At 40.1% G+C, this 19,708-nt stretch overlaps 1 long non-coding RNA gene across 2 annotated transcripts in view; it reads left to right on the top strand.

Moving 5' to 3' along the window:
- Nucleotides 1–19,708, top strand: part of LOC144615135 (uncharacterized) — a 392,358-nt gene that overhangs the window by 363,349 nt on the left and 9,301 nt on the right. For both annotated transcript variants that reach the window (XR_014136567.1, XR_013553607.2), the window contains one exon: nt 7,138–7,194. This is a non-coding gene — a long non-coding RNA (uncharacterized LOC144615135). The remainder of the gene's footprint in view (nt 1–7,137; nt 7,195–19,708) is intronic.

Here is a 19,708-nt window from a genome sequence, read left to right on the forward strand (position 1 = left end):
ATAGGTGGCACCTTTTCAGAAATATTATCTGTGAAAGTTGGCAGGATATTTAGGAAAATCTCATAGAATATTCTTAAAGATGAGATAGAGACTGAAAAAATTTATAGTTGGTAGTACAACTGTTTTCAAGGTATGAACACTGGAGCTTTTTTCTGTCTCTCAACTCAGATGCATTTCACACAGGCAATGTTTGACCAGGATAATTTCCTACTATATCCCAAAAGGCAGATTTACAGCACTTATTATCACGGTTTCACTTCATCATAAATAAAGAGACAAGATTTGGTCCTTCAAAAACTGTATATACGTAAAACAGACTGCTCTGTCAAAATAACTCTGGTTTATTTTCCTTTTTCACCAAAACATTCTGTCTGGGCCATGCATATATCAATATGACCTTGCTTCTGCCCTGCTACAGAAGGGTATTCTTGAACCAAAACCTCCAGTATACAGAATGAACCCTGCTTTACTTCCCAGAACTTCACAAAAAGAGCCTTCCATCAAACAGGCTGATCCATCACACAAAGACTTTTTTGATCTTTTTTTTGTTTGTTTTTAATTAAACTCTATACCCAACATGAGACTTGAACTCATCACCCTGAGATCAAGAGTCATATGCTCTTTTGACTGAGTCAGTCAGGTGCCCCAAAGACAACTTTTTTCAACCATCTTTTACCGAGTGCTTTCTATAGACAAGGCGCTGTGGTCAGTACTGAACTAACAGGGTTTCATTCAAATTTTCATAACAATCCGAAGGATTAGGTATTATGTCTTCAAAAAGTTTGAAAACACTTGACACACAGAGATTTAAAGTGTTTATACTAGATAACTCAGGAAATAAGGCGTACAGTTTATTAGATGAATGATAAACACAGAAGACTTTTATGCAATGACTTCTGAGAAGAAGAAATTACCCTGTGCATGAGAAACTGTCAGAAACCTTCAAGATTCTCCTAAGGAAATGCAAGGATAGAAGCTAAGACAGCAGCACCACAGGAAAATGTTTTAGAGAAGCTTCTTATTGTGTAATCACCAGTTAGATATGACTTTTTGTGGTCTTGGAATGTTGGTCAAGTTCCAAAGGCCATAAGCAATAGGCACCATATCATCTATGTATAACCTGCCAAGAAACTCTGACTCCAATTTTGTGATGCTCGGCCCATTGCTTATCTCCAGGTTATATAAAGAAGATGGGTGGGGTGAAGTTGGTTTGAAGCTCTGCAGGGATTATTTCTTTAGAGGAGAGCTGCAAGATTGTTGACAGACTTACCGCTGCCCTTGAAAAGCCCTGCGAAGGAGCCCATTTAAAATTTAGTCACAGTTCTTAGAAAAGTCAAAGCCTAAAGGTAGAAGGCTGATCAGGGATACCCAATCTGCACTAAAATGGGCTTTCTGGAGCTGTCTACACTCCAACAAAGAAGCTTCTATGGACTTAACTCCTGCAAACTCCTTGAGGAGTTGTGCTCATCCCAGCTAAGGTGCAGAGCAGTCGACCAGGAGAGCAATTGCCTATGTCAAGGGAACTCCTGGGTGGATTTTTCTATAGGGGGAGGAAAACAAATCTAAATACCCACAAAACACCAATCAATAAAGAATGTTTAGGTGTCTAATGTCCCAGAGATGCAACTCTGATGGGCAAAACTGTACCCATCACATACTCCCTCCCTCCATGCTACAGCCCTTGCCCTTCCCCTCTAACCTTGGATGCAGAATTATAAATGGGGAGAAAAAGCCGCCAGGCAGTTTTGGGGAAAGGTGGAGAAGTGGCTAGCCATGCTCTCTCCTGCACTAGCTTGGGTCAAGTCCAGCGTATGGGTTGGGATAGAGTATAGAAGTGTTAAATTGAAGGAGGGTCTGTAGTGATAACATTAGGTTAAATTGGATAGTTTATGGTCTTAAAAATTAAGACTTTTCATGTCACTGTTTAGAATGTGTGCAGAAGCTATGAAATGTATCTAAAACCTCATTCAGTACGAAGGAAAAAACAAGCCAACAGAATGGGTTTGCAGATGCAATGGTGTGGAAAAAGGAAATCATGATAATATGCACCCTTAAAAATTATAACTTCTTTGGGGCGCCTGGGTGGCTTAGTCAGTTGAGCGTCTGACTTCGGCTCAGGTCATGATCTCACAGTTCGTGGTTCAAGCCCCGCATCAGGCTCTGTGCTGACAGCTCAGAGCCTGGAGCCTGCTTCAGATTCTGTGTCTCCTTCTCTCTCTGCCCCTCCCCCACTCACACTTTGTCTCACTCTGTTTCTCAAAAATAAATAAATATAAAAAGAAATTTAAAAAAATTATAACTTCTTTAAGAAACTGACTAGAATTGAAACAAATCCTTGATCAATTCTTCTTATTCAAGATCCCAGATCTGCTCATAGTTACCTGATCAGTTCCCATAACCATTAGATTTGGTTTTTGAGTCTGCCTTACTCCTTCCCTTATATTTTATATTCTCTTACATTTTCTTGATTTTCAGATTTGGTTTTCTGGCTCCTTCTCTGTCCCTGCTGCTTCCACTACCTGATTCTACTTAACCAGGATTAAGGTGGAATCCAAAACTAAATCCATTGTTCTCATTGTTGACCTATACTTGGGGAAGAGTCTAGTTCCTGGTCTTAACTCCTTCAACTTTCTTCTATCCCAAAGAATTCATTAATTGGACTATTCTCAGACATGATAATAAAATAATGTTCAAACAAGAAAATATAAACTGGCCACATCAGCACAATGACCTGTTCAACCTCCCATCAATGAGGGATACGAATAACGCCTGAAGAATCATTTCCTAATACATTTCCCACTTGTTTTTTTTTATTAGTGTGTTATTGCATTTATATTATGAAAAGAGTTCCCTCTGCACCTTCAAATAAACAAATGTTTACTGTTTAATTAGCTTCTGTAATGAGCTAGTACTTTTATTAACTAATTTCTAACCTTCACAATACCATCTTATTCAAGTAAGCATTATTTTACTTGCCATACTGATAAGGAAATTGACTCAGAGAGCTTTCATGACTGGCCTAGTTCATAACAGAACTAGAATTCAATTCCATATTTTACTGATCCAGAAGGAGCTAGAATTTGGCAAAATATTGATTTAGAAGTAAATGCATAACAGATGTTGGGAGGATCATGGTGAAATTCCAAAAGGCATATTTTGGGATTCATGAAGAATACTTCAAAATATTAACTGAGAAATGAGTTGGATAAAGACAGACAGAGGGAGAGAACTTGGCTTTGGCCAAGATCCCAGCAGTAGAAACTGCCAGATGCTATAAATCAAAGCCAGTGCTTGGACTTGCCCCTAGTTTTGGACAAATATCCACTGTGTAGTACCACCAGAGGGATGGACTCAACTTAATGCCTGTGCCACTATGGCTGGCACCTGTTGGAATTTCAAGATTCATTCTCTAACTGAACATGACAGGGTATGTAGTCAAAGGCTCCCACTCCAAACTCAAACTGAGTGCTTGCTGTTGATAAATGAAGGGAGATTTGAAGTCAGATAAGAAGCAGGGTTTTTCTTTCTTGTCACAAAGTGCTTGCTATTTCAGCCTTGTGATTGTACTGTATTTCAAAGCCTGGCGGGGGAAAACCATCATGGCCATTTTATGTTGACAGAGAATTTCATGGGATACATGTGCCTTCTCAATAGTACATGTGATGTTTCTCTATGATACCCATGGTGGGAGCTCTTTGAAGAGTGGCATTTTGTGCTCCAGCTGTGATTATGGTATAGTGTGGTGTGGGTGGAAAAGGACATTCTAGAGTCTAGTGATAAATTTGCAAGTTGTTTCCATGGCTATCAAACATTTGTGATCCTGGATAGAAGTCCTGCAACAACAAATCTGTTTACCCATCATCTCTATAATCAATGGCAGTTATAACTCAATACTGTATTTCAGATATTAATTCAGAAAGTATTTATAAGGCACATAACATGAGCCAAAAGTCAGGCTCTGAGAGTACGGAGGTGAGCAAAATAGACATAAGTCCTGAACCTCACAATCACCTTTCCAACTACAGAATAGAATTCAGCAGAATACTAGTCCACTATGGATTCTCCTTGGTTACTATCAATAGTAAAATTAATAATTACATTTGCGCAACAAAATAAAATAATACTGAATCATAGCCCAAAGTATAAAAGAAATATCCATGATCCATATGAATATAAATAAATGATTGAATAATTAAACAAGTGGGGAGAATTGCCAAATCTCCCATGAAAAAGAATTCCAAATAAATTATGTTCCATCTCCACCCTCAAGGAGATGGAACATAATACCCCACTACCTAAGTATAGGTGGCTTAAGTATGGGTGACTTCCTTTTAAAGAATATAGTATGGAGGGGATCCTGGGAAGATGGCAGCGTAGGAGGACGCTGGGCTCACCGCGCGTCCTGCTGATCACTTAGATTCCTCCTACACCTGCCTAAATAACCCAGAAAACTGCCAGAAGATTAGCAGAACAGAGTCTCTGGAGCCAAGCACAGACGAGAGGCCCACGGAAGAGGGTAGGAAGGGCGGAGAGGCGGTGCGCGCTCCACAGACTGGCAGGAGGGAGCCGGGGTGGAGGGGCAGCCTGCCGGCCAAGCAGAGCCCCCGAGTCTGGCTTGCAAAAGCGGAGGGGCCAGACGGGGTGTGTTCTGACAGCAAGCGGGACTTAACATCTGGAAGGTTATAAGCTAACAGCTCTGCTCGGAGAACAGAAGGGCTGGAGGACAACGGGAGGGAGAGTTGTTGAGCCCCAGAGGACAGAGCTCAGCTTGGCGGGGAACAAAGGCACTCACCAGCGCCATCTCCCTTGCCCATCCTCCAGCCAAAATCCCAAAGGGAACTGATTCCTGCCAGGGAACTTGCTTGCACCTCGCAAACACCCAAAGCTGTGCTTCTGCAGATCCATCCCTCCGGCAGGTCTGACTCCCTCCTGGTGCGCAGGGCCCCTCTCGAAGACGATCTCCGAAGGAAAAGCGAGCTGAGCCTGCCCCTCCCGCCCCTGTGCACCTTGCCGATCCACCCCAGCTAATACCCAGATCCCCAGCACCACAAGCCTGGCAGTGTGCAAATAGCCCATATGGGCCACGCCACCCCACAGTGAATCCCGCCCCTAGGAGAGGGAAAGAGAAGGCACGAACCAGTCTGACTGTGGACCCAGCGGTGGGCTGGAGGCAGACATCAGGTCGGACTGCGGCCCGCCCATCAACGCGAGTTATTCAAGACAGCACAGGGGAAGTGCCCTGCAGTTCTTCACCACTCCAGGGACTATCCAAAATGACAAAACGGAAGAATTCCCCTCAAAAAAACCTCCAGGAAATAACGACAGCTGATGAACTGATCAAAAACGATTTAAACAATATAACAGAAAGTGAACTTAGAATAATAGTCATAAAATTAATCCCTGGGCTTGAAAACAGCATAAAGGACAGCAGAGAATCTCTTGCTACAGAGATCAAGGGACTAAGAAACAGCCAGGAGGAGCTAAAAAATGCTATCAACGAGTTGCAAAATAAAATGGAGACAACTACGGCTCGGATTGAAGAGGCAGAGGAGAGAATAGGTGAACTAGAAGATAAAATGGAAAAAGAAGAAGCTGAACAAAAGAGAGATAAAAAAATCCAGGAGTATGAGGGGAAAATTAGAGAACTAAGTGATGCACTAAAGAGAAAAAATCTATGCATTATTGGTATTCCAGAGGAGGAAGAGAGAGGGAAAGGTGCTGAACATGTACTTGAAGAAATAATAGCTGAGAACTTCCTGGATCTGGTAAGGAAAAAGGCATTGAAATCTAAGAGACACAGAGAACTCCCTTCAGATGTAACATGAATCGATCTTCTGCACGACCTATCATAGTGAAACTGGCAAAATACAAGGATAAAGAGAAAATTCTGAAAGCAGCTAGAGATAAACGTGCTCTAACATATAAAGGGAGACCTATAAGACTCGTGACCTATCTCTCTACTGAAACTTGGCAGGCCAGAAAGGAATGGCAGGAGATCTTCAATGTGATGAACAGAAAAAATATGCAGCCAAGAATCCTTTATCCAGCAAGTCTGTCATTTAGAATAGAAGGAGAGATAAAGGTCTTCCCAAACAAACAAAAACTGAAGGAATTTGTCACCACTAAACCAGCCCTACAAGAGATCCTAAGGGGGATCCTGTGAGACAAAGTACCAGAGATATCGCTATAAGCATAAAGAATATAGTATGGAAAGGGGATTTAAAAAAAAACTAACTTTACAGTGGTGAAACCTTGTGAAGACTACATCAGCCAGGTGATCAAAGTTAACACCAACAAGGATAAGGCATACTGATAGGGTGTACCTTTGATATGATGTGGTGAACATGGTCTTTTAACTCTGTGGTCTTCCTCCCCCAAACACATAACCCCAATCTAGTCATAAAAAATTCCAGTGGAGAAACAGTCTACAAATTACTCAACCAGTACTTCCTGGTTATCAAAAACAAGCAAAGTCTGAGAAATTTTCACTGTCAAAAGGAACCTAAAGATGGCTACATGTCATGTGGTACTATGGATGAGATCCTAGAACAAGGAACAAGAAAAAGGATATTACATAAAAACTAAGAAAATATGAATCAGGTATGGCCTTTAGTTAATAACCATGTATTGATATTGGTTAATTAATTGTGACAAATGCACCACACTGATGTAAAATGCTAACAATAGGAGAAACTGGGAAACCTATATATAACCTTCAAATTTTTAAAATCTAAAACTGTTCTAAAATAAAATGTTTATTTTTTAAGAAAAATAATTATTTCAATTCCTTTTATAGTTTCCAAGTTACTTTCATACCCATTAGCATATTTTAGCTTCATCAGTTCAATAAAGAATGGACCTTCCTATTGTGCCAAGTACTCTTTAAGGCGCACAGAAGCGGCCCCTAATCCAGAGTGTATAATCTAGCATTACATGGATGGGAGTGTTGGCCTGCCTAGTGTTATAATGCCCATTTTATAGGTAACTACACAGTAGTATAGGGAGATTGAGATTTGCCAAATTCACATAACTTTTAGGAGTCAGACCAAGAGCTCAATAGTAAGTTTATAACTGAATTTATTTCTTTTTCTATCAAAATATATTTATAACAGGAACTAATACTATTTTACCTGACAGGCTCCATCATAACATGGATTTCCAAGACCACGTCAGCATAGGTGCCTGTTTCCAAAGGTAAGAAAATGTCCTTTATTTTGCATCATTGTCCCCTGAGCAACTGAGCATGCTCTATGAGGTTCAGACCACCTGGGGTTCTTATCCCTGAAACTCCTTAGTTGATATAAAACAAAAAGACTTGATTTTAGTCCCATAGTCTATGGTCTGTGTATTCTAATCTTTTAATCAAACAACATTCTACCAAGTTGAATTTAGACTGCATAATGTATGCACTGGAATTCATAAGTGCATATGTGCATAAGTGCATAAGTGTATATGCTTAAATTCCAAGTACTTACTTACAATGGTGGCGGAGCAGAATGACATAATGGAAACATCACTGGTTTGGAGTTAGAAGACATAGATTCAAATCGTAGCTTGGACATTGTCTAGTTTCATTATTTTGACCAAGTCTTATATATATATATATACACACACACATATCTTTTTAGAGTAACAATTTCTTCATCTGTAAAATGGGAATAATATCACTTACTTAGACGTGTTTAAAGTACGAAATAAACATATGTGATATGCCTCGCCAAGTACAAAACCTGATACAAAGTAGGGTTCAATAAACATTATTGTTAGAAACTTGCTAGGGCATGAGGTACATGATTCTGGGTGAGAGAGTGCAGGGAAAGAAGAGCAACAAGATAAAGATGAGAAGGTCTTTATTAGACAGTCGTCCAGAGAAATGGTCACCAGACATGTAGAACATAAACAAATTTTCACAAAAAGAGATGACAGCGTAATTTGAAATGACACAGGTCTCTTGATCCACTGAATCAAGAGGTGTTGAGATTCTCTGAACACTTAGGGCCTGGAAGGTAATCCAAAATGCTTAAGCATATTTCTGTCAAAACAAGACCAAATAATTTCTTCTTCATGTCTGACAACTTGACAAATCACATAATCCAATGTGCTAATCTAGAGGATGAGCCTTTTTATTAATAGCTCTTGTTCACCTGCCAGCTCAGTACTCACAGCTATGCCCAAAAGTAGCACCAGAAGGTTGTACAAACTCTTTCATGAAGTTAACTGTAATGAAACCCCAGACTTTTTACATTATAAATGGTGCCTCTTGGTGTTCCTTAAAACTAAAATATACAAAGAAGATAAAATCCCATGGCTCTGGTCCTGTACTGAAGGTCCTCTAAACATGGGCTCTGCAGTTTACAGCTCCGCCTCCTATGATCCCTTGGGGCAGGGTGGGGGATGGTCAGCAATGGGACACAACTTGTTGGATACCCAATTCTTTTCAGAGAATGGAAGAGAAAGCTTCCAAAGGCTGTTTCGTTGCCTCTGATGCCCCCGCACTTTCCCTCCTAATATATTCTTCTGACCTTCAGCGTTTGCAGCAGCATGTTAGGACTCTGGAACTCTATCACATATTTTTCTGTTTGGAAGTTGCCGCTTTTAATTGAAACGTTGAATTTATTTTCTGTATGTGAGTTTTACAGCTCTAAGCCATGAACATTTTCAAAAGAAATCAGCTCAATAATAAACATACATAATTCCCATTATAGGTAATGATCTGTGTGGTTTAGGGCTGCCAAGTTGAGCCCCAGATCAACCTCCGGAACTGTTTTGAAGGCCTAATATGTATAGAGGCATTACTGGTGCCGATCCCAGCCATATGAGGTCAGTGTTTCAATTTCCCTGACAGTAGCTTCACTGGCAGGACAAAGTGTACAAGGGTTGCCAAAGCTAACATATCAGGTAGCTGGGCTTCCAAACAGATGTGTTCCCATTTCCTGTTATTCTCCCTTTGTCTTTCATTGGCAATTTCTATGTGTATACCAAGCCAAATTGTGATGCTTACTTGGATGTGTAAGCATCAAAGCCCATTATCGTCCTTGGCCATACATGGCTGAACTTGAGAGTGCAATCTGACTCATGGTTTGATGTAGTTGGAAACCTTTAAGGCTCCTTATCCCATGGCTGAATTATTAGTTTAATCTTTCTGGTGTTACCAGGGGAGGTGAGAGTTAGGGGGGAAAGTAGTGGAAATGAGCATTACCTGACATTTGTCTCCCCTTAACCTGCTTTTTGCCAAATCTTAGACGCATAATATCCAAGATTTTAGTCAGTTCATGCACCAGCTAAATAACTGCATCAAAATTACCTGAGATATATGCTAACATGCTGACTTCCTGACCCTACAGCAAACTCATAAAGTCAGACTTTCCAGTATTGGGACCCCAGAATCTACATATTTTTAACCTTTGGATTAACAATCATGTTTGGGATTCACCAAGAAGATTCTCTTTCATCCAAAGCATTCTTTTTTTTTTTCAATGTTTTTTTGTTTTGTTTTGTTTTGTTTTTAATTTTTATTTTTGGGACAGAGAGAGACAGAGCATGAACGGGGGAGGGGCAGAGAGAGAGGGAGACACAGAATCGGAAACAGGCTCCAGGCTCTGAGCCATCAGCGCAGAGCCTGACGCGGGGCTCGAACTCACGGACCGCGAGATCGTGACCTGGCTGAAGTCGGACGCTTAACCGACTGCGCCACCCAGGCGCCCCCAAAGCATTCTTAAAGTGTGTAAACCTGGCTCAGGTTATCGCTAATTGGAATCTTTCACATGGCTCGATTTTGATCTACAGCAGAGGTACAGTACCACAGTAGAAGTAGATCATTAGATCTTTCCAGTTTGTTCCAGAACTAATGTCAACTCCTGGAGAAGGCACAGGGCTAAATGGAAAATGGAGGAACCCATCACTGAGCACTTGTTACATGGTAGTTACATAGTCTGTGAAGTGTTTTCCATGTGTAACATGGGAAAAAGCTATTTGTAATTTATAATTCTCTTCTACCTTCTAAAGAAGATACACCCCAGTGACTGGAGGGTTCCTTGTGGACTGAAAAGAATGATCCCTGAGGAGTGATGTTTGGAGGAAATGGATAAGAGTTAAATTGAGCTGCATGATAAAGGGAGTAAAAGGGGGTGAGATGGGAGCATTAGGTGCGGGAAGAGAGAGACAAACCTGTAAAACCAGGCCCTGGAGGACAAGGAGAGAAGAGATTTGAAAGTGAGAACTGGTCTGTGTATGATCAGAGGGCTGCTCTAACAAATAGAACTCAAGATGTAGTGGCTTAAATGAGATGGCATATTTTGCTAGCATTTAATAGTTCAAAGATAAATAGTTGGGAACTTCTAAACTTCTAAAGATGTTTGTCAGTATTCTTTAAACCACAGGAAATGGAAAAGAGTGCAAGACAAGCAGCTTTAACTCTGAGAAGATGACAGGACAATTGGAAGCATCATTGTTCATACCCCATGGGCCTGACTTGGTTACTTGGTAACACCTGAATGAAGAGAAACTAAAATATGTCATCTCTAGCTGGGTTTCCATGTTCTCGGCTAAAACCTGGAAGCTTCTGTTGCTAAAAGGAAGAAGGGATATATTGATATAGTGCTACAATTAGCAGTCCTGCCCACTTGGCAAGAGATAGCTAATTCCAAGTTTCAGCTTGAAATGGTATATATCCTGTGCTGTGTGAATGCCCACCTCTAACTTTCCCTCAATGTATTTAGTAAAATACACATTGTTCACTAGTGTTTTGGAGTGGTTCCTTTCTAGTTAATGTAAGCAGCCAAGTTCTGCTTCAAAGTTGGCACGCTGGGGGGAAAACAACAGCTCCACCCAGGGATAGCAACAAATGAGTTGCAAATGTATTATCCTGTTACATCTTCACAACAAGCCCTATTAAGGACCCATCACCATCTTCTTATTAAAAGAGGAAATGGAGGCTCAAAATGTAAACAACAACCAGTAGCCACACACCTAGGAAGTGAAAACGTTGGGATTCCAGCCAGAGAGTGCCTGATTCCAAAGCCCTTGCTCTATAACCTGGTGCCCAGTTCATGCTCTGCATATTCTACCTCCTGTCCTAAGGAAAGGAGCCTCATTGGGCCCAAGTATGTGGGTTATTTCAAACTACCACTTTGTACATCTATTCTCCCCCTCCCCCTTCCCCCCCCCCCCCCGTGTAACCAAACCTTCTATAAAGCAAACCCAAAACCACCTTAAGCAAATGGTTTTAGATAGGATAAAGACCCATTATTTAGTCTGGAAACTCAACCTTTTGAAATGTCCTCCCTCCCCCTGCAGTGATTTGACAATTAACCTTTAAAACATTTTAATTTAGCAATGTTATAGGGTAGAAATTTTTCCAGTATCTTTTCAGAGATAATAAAATGTGATAACACAGTGATGTGTTGAATTGGTTTCCATAGATAATTAAGAGACACACGTATCATGTCAAAGAAACAAGAAAAATCTAAGGTTTCCATGAGTTGCTTTTTCCATTAGCTAAAGAACTACTTTTAAAATAATGAGCATACTTCCTAGTGTGAATAACTTTGTCTCCAGGTTAACATCCTGCCCAAAAGGGCATAATATTTCTCCTGACAAATCCAGGGTTCAACTGCCCATTAAAAACTAGCCATTCCACAAGAAGGCAGACTTGTCTTTCCACTGATGTACACGTATCTTCTATGCACTATTTCCTTTGGTAAATGGAATGTGGATATTTAATCAAAAGCTAGTTCCAAAAGGCACAGACCAAGACTCCATAAGGATTTAGAATTATACTCAGTGCACTGATTCTCAACACAGAATTCTGAAAAAATCTATCCTAACAATTGGTTGCTAAAAAACAGGAAACAATCTCACCAGGGTCAGGAATTAAGGTTGCAGAAGAAATTATGAGGAACTCTGATTGAAAACTTCCCTCTCAGCTTTGTTTGCAAGTGTTTATGTTTCTCAAAAGACAGATGATTTATTTATGTGGTGTCTGCATCAGCATCACTCTCCTGAGGTCTATGAACACTAATCTCCAAAGGGGGTCATTAAAGATATTTTCATGGTTAACATTGGGAATTGCATATTCCATCACACTGTTTGAGATATACAATATACATCAGCATATCAAAGCTCTACAAAAAAAGTCCCTTAATACTCATCTTTAATATAATGTTTCTAAATCTTGTTTGACCATAGAATCATGAGAAAAAAATACTAGAATATCCTACCTGCACTCCCAACTTATCATACATTTTCCACTTAGCAATTAAAATTCTCTTTTTTAAAGTATAAATCAAATATATGTTATGTCATCTTTTATGTCACCCTCTCTTAGCTCAAAAGTCTCCAATAGCTTCACATCAACTCAGCATGGAAATCACAGCTCTAACCAAGGTCCAGAAAGTCCTATGTGATCTGATCCCTCAGTTCTATCAATATCTGTCTCACATATGCCTCCCCGAGCCACACTGACTGCTTTGCCATGTCTAGAATACATCAAGCACTCTTTTTCCTTAGAACTCTTCCCACTGCTATTCTTTTGCCTGGACCATTCTTCCTCCAGATATCTCTATGCCTTTCTTATGGACCCTATTCTGATATGCATTCAGATATCACTTTATCAGAAAGTTTTTACCATTTACAAAAAGCATCATTTCTAAAATAACAAGCTGCTTCTCTATTCGTTAGCTCCTTACCTTATTTTTCTTCAGAGTACTATTTACTACATGATATTATAGAAATACCACTTTATTAGCTTATTTCTCATCACCTTTACTAGAGTGTAAACTATGTGAGCAGAGATCTTTTCTGTTTTGTTTGCCTCTTTATCCCCAGTAACTATCCCTGACATATAGCAGGTACTTAATAAATAAACACTGAATGAATGAATGAATATCTCGCAGGACCAGCATCATCCCATGAAAAACAATCAGGAATTATAATGCCAAAACAACAGGTAGATTTGATTAATTCAAACAATCAACTAAATTCAAAGAAGCAGGAAAGGAAAAACATAAATCCAGTGATTTGGTTGATAAAACCAATCCAGAAAAAAAATGTTTGAACTAATTTTTTTTACTATATGAAGTAAAACCAGAATCATTCCACAAAAATAGCTTTAATCTCTATTTGCTGAAATATATGAGGTTCTAATTCCTCAGAGGAGTTGTTTTCCTACTTCTTTTATAGATGGGAATTTTTCTGCTCACAAAACTAACCTAAAGTTGTATGAATTATAACCTGGCTTGATCTCCACTGGAGAATATTCAAAGATTCCATGACCTTCAGTGAGAAAAAATGCAAAGTACTTTTCTGGCACCTGAATTCTACTAAGTAGGTAAAATATTGAATTTGGTTACTTTGCAATTCCAGAGGTCTTGCATCAAGAAATCAAGAAACCTTGCATTATGTGGTCCAGTTTCACATTTTTTGAATTATGATTCTAATGACCTTATTGTGAACTTAGAGTTCAACTATTATAACCCTTGAAAAATCAGAGAAAAGCAATTAAATAGAGATGTGTTTCCTTGAATATGTCACAAATTGATAATGCAATATTATTTCCAACCATCATTAACATCATAAAAAGTTATTGCCTTAACTTCTTTAAAAGAGTCACTCACTCTTACTGAAGAATTACCTTCTTGAAAGACAAAATAAAGAAACCAGTATTGAAAGTTACTACTAAATTCCTCCCACAGAAAACTTTAATTTCTAGCTGCCACTAAAAAAGAAAAATGATTACTGTACTCTCTTCCTTGCTTGGTAATAGCTTAGAAGTTGCTCTTTCAAAGACAAGCTTAGGGAAATTTGATGAAGAGGCTCATTTTTCATAATTATGTCGACTGTACATAGTGAACAAGAAAGAGGGAAAAACTCTTACGTGGGAGAATGGCATCACCAGCAGAGGCCTAGGTATGAATGAGTGCCTTGGATGGACTTGAATCCTGTCCTATCTAAGGACAGGAAAATAAAAAAGGTTAAGAGGAAACATAATGAAGCAACAGGATGTTAATTTAGAAGTTTCAACTGATGCGCAGAGAAAGGCTATAAAATAACAATGGCTGACAGTGGTCCAAGCCCTATTGTAAGAACTTGTCATACTTTAACTCTCACGATAAAGACCTGAGGCAGGAACTTCCGTAAACCTTATTCTATAGATGAGGAAACTGAGGCACAGACGGGTTAAGTAACTTGCCCAATGTCTCACAGCTACTGTCATCGGTCTCAGATTACAATTTAAACCCAGACATTCTGATTTAGAGTGCAGGCCAAAAATGTTACATTGAAGACTGAGGTCGCTCAAAGGACTGACGAAGGCCAAAATTGAAAAATTGTAGCTGAAAGGTGGTTTTACAACACTAGGAACAAGATCTTATCCACAAAACGTGATTGAAGAGAATACCAGAGATGAGGAGAACAAAGCCAAGAGAAATAGAGATAAAATTAAATTTCCTTACAACTTGCAGCCCATTGATAAATACCTAAGACATGCAGAATGGGACATTCCTCAAGGAACCCACTGCTGCCTTAATGTTAATGCCTTGCTGTAGACTAAAAACAACCTTAGCATGACAATAGCCAGACATCCAGGATCCTGTTAGTCATCTTTAGCACACAGAAATCCCCTTAGAGACTTCCTGTTGTCTCTACCCTTACCACCCCTCACCAACTTAAAAATAACACTCGGAAACATCTCAAGAGTGCATTTTTGACCATTGCGCTCAATGACCCTGCATCACCAACAGAGCACAGGTGAGAAAGAGGATTTTGTGAAGAAGTTTCTTTGGCAAAGTCAACCCTTTGAGCCCCAAGCCCTCTTCCTTTAAGAAAGAGTGGCAGGTGGCTCCAGTCCCCTCAAAACAAGTCTAATGATTGAGAAAGGATTGGAGGTGTTTCAACAAGACCACTCAGAAGATCTTCATTATTAGGGACACAGCAGACTGAGCAGGCTTTTGTCTCTGGAAATCTGGAAGTCAGCAGAGAGCTCAAGGGCTGCTTTGGAGTGGGGGCTATGGCAAGTTTCCACAGCTTGCCTAAAGTGACTATATTCTTAGGGTGAATCAAAGAATGTGTGATTATTTTTCTGTGAAACAGGATGGAAAGAGAACTGATCTTGAAAATACAGATATTTGTGTCTCTTTTATTCATGCTGTTTTCCTAGTACCTAGAGCAGTGCCTCTTCTGGTGACTAGAACAGATGTTCAATGAATATTTATCTGTATTTTGTAAATTATTATTTTATGTCATTGTAAAATAGTCATTAGAAAATTTCTTGTGTTATAAATTGTTATTAATATTTAACATAAATATGTTCAATGTGATATTTATTTAATATTAATAAATAAACATTTATTACTTATTAATAAATGTTAACTAACTAACCAATGAGAAAACACTGAGGAAGGAGTGGTCAGCCAAAGGAGAGCCACTGTTACATCACAGGAGACCCAGCTAACGATCCAGCAAGACCCTTCCAAAATACCCACTCAATTTCTTATGCAGAAAAAAACCCAGCACTCTATAATAGAGTTTACCTTGAAGGTTCCTTGTACATGAAGACAATTGTGGGCATCATGTGTTCTTTTCCACTAATTCCACTGCCTGTCCAGTTTTATCGTCATTCCACTCCCACTGTCTCCCTTGCGGGTAAGAGACCTGAAGAAGGAGGCGGAGATGTGCTGGTCGTTTTCCCCAGTGCCCATGGCAGGCTGGGAGAGGAGCGTGAGGAGAGGTTTAATATCACATCATCATCCAGGGTTTGATTCCCTTTAGAGCCTCTGACTCCAATTTCTGCACTGAAATTGCCTTTGCACTTAGTGTGACCGCAGGGCAGAAGCAGAAATTATGGATCATGATGGTGGCAGGCTGGAGCTTCCATCCTTGTTCAGTGATGTCATCACCATCCTTATTCAGTGCTGTCACACTGACATCAGTAGCTTGAGATCAGTCTTGGTGGGAGAGTTTATGCCATGGAAATTGTCAGACACTACAGATTAGCAACTCTGCCTCTCTCCCCAACCAAAAGCTAGATATTAAACATTACCAGCATTCTCCCTGTACCACTAGGCGCATATCGTTTCACAGACAGTACAGTTACATTTTGCTAAGGTACTGATCAACCCAATATTAAAACATTTTAGAGAATAGAAAGATGAAAGATTCCCAAAATCATTCTGTGAAGACAGCGACCAAGACAGCAAAGCCAGACAGAGTAGGGAAAGCAAACCCATTTCTCTCATTTCTCTGCAAAATATCCCAAACTAAATATTAATAATTTTAATTCAATAATACATAAAAAGTGACAATACTCAATGAATAACTTGGGTGCATCTCAGGAATGCACAGCTTGGTTTAGTGTTATAAACGTAATTTACCACATTAACAGATTAAAGGAGAAAAGCCATAGGACCTTTTTCATATACTGAGAAAAAAGTTAATAAAACCCTCAGTAGGGGCACCTGGGTGGCTCAGTTGCTTAAGTGTCCGACTCTTGATCTCGGCTCAGGTCATGATCTCGTGGTTCGTGGGTTCAAGACAGCATGGAGCCTGCTTGGGATTCTGTCTCTCCCTCTCTCTTTCTCAAAATAAATAAACAAAAACTTTAAAAAAATAAAATAAAACCTCAGTAAATTACAACATAAAGGGTATGTAAAGAACAGCAATACACCTTACAGTGAAGATCACACTAGGGCACCTGGTGGGTTAAGCGGCTGACTCTTGTTTCAGTTCAGGACACGATCCCAGGGTCGTGGGATTGAGCCCCGCTTTGGGCTCTGTGCTGGGCATGGAGCCTGCTTGAGATTCTCTCTCCCTCCTTCTCCCTTTACCCCTCCCCTCGAGCACACACTCTCACACTCCCTCTCTCTCTCTCTCTCCCTCTCTCTCTAACAAGAAAAAAGAAAGCGATCTCAGCCACCACCAAATATCCAAACTTGTTTTGAAGCTATAGCCATTCTGTCATGGTAGAGGGACAGAAAAATTAATCGATGAAATAGAGATTGCAAGATACATCCACATGTATGTATGTGGAACTTTGATATATAAAAAAGGTTAGCACACCAAATCATTTGGGGGCAAGTCTTTTAAACAAATGGAGTTGGAAGAAGGCTATACATAAGGCTTATACCATACCAAAAATCAATTGCAAATGCCTCCATACTTTGGAAATTAGTTGGTTTTGTCTTGTAAAGTGGAACATATGCATAGACTATGATCCAGCAATTCTCTTCCTAAGAGAAACTCCTGTATGCCTACACCAGGAAACCTATACACAGATGTGTATGGTAACCCTGTTGCCTAGTAGTAAAGGAATAACAAAACAAAACTGAAATAAGAAAACTGAAAGAAGAAATGAATAATAAATAATGTTATTTTGGTATGCTCATATAATAAAGTACTCTACACCAGTCAAAACAAATGAACAACATCTAGACACAAAGATGTGGGTGAATCTCAGGGCGCCTGGGTGGCTCAGTCAGTTAAGCGTCCGACTTTGATCAGGTAACGATCTCGCGGTTCTGGGTTGGAGCCCTGCGTCAGGCTCTGTTCTGACAGCTCAGAGCCTGGAGCCTGCTTCAGATTCTGTGTCTCCCTCTCTCTCTGCCCCTCCCCTGCTTGTGCTCTGTCTCTCAAAAATAAATAAACATTGAAAACAAATTTTAAGGAAAGGTATGGATGAATCTCAACAATATAATTTTAAGTGAAAAGATAAGCTGCAGAAGTTTATATGCAGTCTGATATTTTCATTTCATAAATTTAAAAATGACTAAAAATGTTTGGTGAACAGATATAATGGAAATGTGCTCTAAGGAAAGAGGGAGAATGATCAGTACACCTGGGAGAGGAGTTGCCATAAACAGGAGAAAGAAAGATGTATCAGAATCCGCTATTATCAGTGTTCTAGATTCGGATTTCTGGGGGCGGTTTCCTAAGGGTCACCCTAGAGAGAGGCTTAAAAAGTCACCTTGAATGAGCAATAATGAGTGCTGGTCCTAAATCAACAATCATATTCATCCAATTCTAGGATTCTGAGACCCAATTAAAATAACCCCATTCAATTTGTTACAGGAGGGAGCCACTGAGGCAGAGAGAGGTCTCGGAGCTTGATAACAAGTGGTGGAGGCAAGATTTTTACTTCAGGTGGTCTGACCCCAGAGTCCATGATCTCAGGCATACGCTCCAAAAAGGGTGGAATTGTTTCCTATTCACAGTAGTATCGGCACCAAGTGGAATATGCATGTATGAAAGAGAAAAGTAAAGAAATATAATAGAGAGTATGAATAGTAGCAGCAAGAGCAGCATATACTGTACATAGGCACATATATTAGACATGCAGTGAGAAAGCCCTGTGTCATAACTACTAGACTCCAAGTAAACACAGAGGGCAACAAAGAACCTAGGTACCTCACAAGAAAGAGGGAGACTTAAGATCTGAGCATCACAAGGTTTGGGACAAAAAGAATGACATAGAAGACTCTGGGAACCAGGAATAGGACTGACAGCCAGCCACTCCTGACAACCAACATGTTAACAATCCCTAGAATGAAACAATTGGTGGTTAATATAAAAGCTGCAACTGGAGCGCCTGGGTGGCTCAGTCGGTTAAGCGTCTGACTTCAGCTCAGGTCATAATCTTGCGGTTTGTGAGTTTGAGCCCCGCGTCGGGCTCTGTGCTGACAGCTCAGAGTCTGGAACCTGCATCAGATTCTGTGTCTCCATCTCTCTCTCTGCTCCTCCTCTGCTCATGCTCTCTCTCTCTCTCTGTCTCTCAAAAATAAATAAGCAAATGAAAGTTTTTTGAAAGCTACAACTGCATAATGTAAATTATCCATCTAGGTCATATCTATGACTCAAATGTCAGGTGGAGTCACCCTGTACTCCGATATTTAATTAAATTGTTATAAAATGCTAGATTCTTCCTCCCACCACACACACAAAATTCGAAGGGGTTCTTGACAGCTCACATTTCCTCCGATGCCCACATTCTGTATTTCTGAGCCCTTGAGCTCTCAGACTCACTCACATCCCACTTCCCATGACTGCTCCCTTCTCTCCTGTCTCCGCTAACCCACATGCAGAGCATACCTCCTTTTATATTATTTCTTCCAAAACTGCTCTCAGAAGGCATACTTTAGCACAACAACCAATTTAAATTTTAATATTAACCATTCTCATTTAAAAGTCCTATACTGTCATGCCACCAGGCGTTCCTCAATGACCATCCTTCCAGAGTCTGGCCAATGACTGTGTGCATCCTCACATTCTTGTCTTCTTCTACTACTCTCTAATTTCTTCCTTGGCACAGATTCAGCTTCATGTTAATCCCTCACAGAATATCTTCGCTTTCTCCTCCTCTGTTTTTAAAGGCAACACCCGAACTCTGTCAAAACATTACATCAAGGTATTTTTCTAAACAAGGACAATCACTTTCTTAAGGTTTACCTTTGTACCATCTTTTTTTTTTTTTTAATTTTTTAATCTTTATTTTTGAGAGAGAGAGACAGCATGTGAGCAGGGGAGGAGCAGAGAGAGGGGGAGACACAGAATCCGAAGCAGGCTCCAGGCTCTGAGCGGTCGGCACAGAGCCTGATGTGGGGCTCAAACTCATGAACTGTGAGATCATGACCCGAGCCGAAGTCTGACACTCAACTGACTGAGCCACCCAGGCGCCCCTGTACCATCTAATAATTGTATACTGAGCAGTAAACAGATGTTA

The sequence above is a fragment of the Panthera onca genome, chromosome F2 (assembly GCF_046562875.1).
Source record: "Panthera onca isolate mPanOnc1 chromosome F2, mPanOnc1 haplotype 2, whole genome shotgun sequence".
In the NCBI taxonomy this organism is placed as follows: domain Eukaryota; kingdom Metazoa; phylum Chordata; class Mammalia; order Carnivora; family Felidae; genus Panthera; species Panthera onca.